The sequence below is a fragment of the Bison bison genome, unplaced genomic scaffold, assembly GCF_000754665.1.
Source record: "Bison bison bison isolate TAMUID 2011002044 unplaced genomic scaffold, Bison_UMD1.0 scf7180017864238, whole genome shotgun sequence".
Classification (NCBI taxonomy): Eukaryota; Metazoa; Chordata; class Mammalia; order Artiodactyla; family Bovidae; genus Bison; species Bison bison.
Genome location: NW_011494810.1, coordinates 11219 through 13569, shown reverse-complemented (window position 1 = coordinate 13569; position 2351 = coordinate 11219).

Genomic DNA, 2351 nt, shown 5'->3' with positions numbered 1-2351 from the left:
TTTTTTTTTTTTTTTTTTTTTTGGTTTTCCAGAGAATGTAGATATACAAAGGGCTAAAGAAGAATCAGCTCTATTCTTAGGGGCATCCCTGGTGGCCCAGAGGTTAAATGATGCTAGGGCACATTCACATGCCACATATTAGCAAACTCGAAGTTAAATGGACCACAAAACTATACAAAATCAAATGCTTAAACTATATTAGAGTTCTCTAATAGATATCCCACAGAAAATAAATTTTGAATAAAATAACAGGCAGTTATATGTAAGAGCATACAAAATAAAATAGATAAAATATATTCATATCCTTGACCCAAAAAGTAAAGATGATTGTGAACTACAGAAAGTTATTCAAATAAAAATGTCCTGAAGGAAAAAAAAAACAGTCTGAACTAAATTAAGTAAATATATATGTAGAGATATAGAGAGAAAATAGAAAGACATGGCAAGAGAGAAGAAACGAGATGGGGGGAAAAAAAACAGACCAAGAAACAGATAATAACATAGAAAACCACCCCATCATCCAATTTAAGCCCAAAACAAGATGATTTAATCAGCTGTAGTAAGATAGGCGTATATAGAAAAGCCAAAAGTTGAGGTGGTAAAGATTTAAAATTGAATATGAATGAATGTCCAATCGAAATTTTTATTTGATATGACAGCAGGCACTAGGAACCCACTTCTGCACTGCCACCGAGCTAATTGTGTTCTAAGAATGGCAATGAAATATGGCATTTTTTGATATTGTATGTATAAAGATAAGTATGACACACAATTTAGTCCAAAGAATTAGGTAGAGAGTTTACGGGCATAAAGTGACTTTGTTCTAAGTTGAATCAATTTGGTATTATTTATTATACATCTCTTATGTAAGTGTTCAACAGCAATGCAAGAAAGAGACTAATAAATTAATCCTAAAACGTCCATAAAATATAATCATAATCAAAAGGTAGGAATAATGCAAGGTTTGGTGAAATAAATGCCTATATACATGAACAGAGGGTATCTTAAGAAGAAAATAAGTATGTGGGGATGTATATGTGTATATATATATATATATATACACACACACAAACTATCAGAAGAGAAAGATAAGAAAAATATTGCAAATAAAGAATGATAGAACCTTCACAGAGGAAGGCTGAATCTTGCCAAAAGAGTGAAAAATTTTCCTGGCAGTAATAAACCAGATAAAGAAATTGTAACTTTTCCCAGTATTAAAAATCCAGATTTAAAAATAATCTTTTCTCCAGATCCATTAGGAATTCAGTAACTATTACAATAGCTAATTAAAATGTGAATCATTGTGGTTCTCCTACTGAGTGAAGTGAAGTGAAAGTCGCTCAGTTGTGTTCGACTCTTTTCGACCAAATGGATAGTCCATGGAATTCTCCAGGCCAGAATACTGGAGTGCGTAGTCGTTCTCTTCTCCAGGGGATCTTCCCAACCCAGGGATTGAACCCAGGTCTCCCACATTGCAGGCGGATTCCTTACCAGCTGAGCCACAAAGGAAGCCTTCTTTTACTGAATACAAGTCAAATATCCAGGTACTGGAATTGTAGGATGAACCTGGATGTAATTTTCTACATCTTTCATACATGGATCTGGAGGAGAGAGTGGTAGTAATTCAAAAGAGCTACATTCACAAGGTGCTATATTAACCTGTGTAAAGTATGGGCTATGGATATGACTAAGTAATGCATTGTTTCTAAGCTCTATTGATCATAGAGGACAACTGAAGTCATCATCTGTGGTGGCATCTAAGAGGTGGATAAATCACATCTGGCCCAGGTATTTAAAAACCATAGAGACAAGAGACCCCAAAATGTTCTATCAAGTCTGAGATTTTGGGGAGTAATTTCAGAGAAGTTGAACTTTATCAGGATTAATGAATGCCAATAGCTATCAACCACTTCCAACCAGCTTCAGAAACATTCAGGGAATGTATTCACAGAAAAGGAAAAGAAGTAAATTTAATCTTAGAATGACACCCCAACTTTCTCTCCAGGGTAAGGTATTGTACAAATGAGCAATTTTTTCTTTATGTGTATCATGGTACAGCTACCTCAGAATCTAAAGGAAGAATATACAAATTCTAAATTTTAAGAATTATTTTCCCACCAACAGTGTAAGAGGGTTCCCTTTTCTCCACACCCTCTCCAGCATTTATTATTTGTAGACTTTTGGATCGCAGCCATTCTGACTGGTGTGAAATGATACCTCATAGTGGTTTTGATTTGCATTTCTCTGATAATGAGTGATGTTGAGCATCTTTTCATGTGGGAATGCAAACTAGTACAGCCACTATAGAGAACAGTGTGGAGATTCCTTAAAAAACTGGAAATAGAACCTCC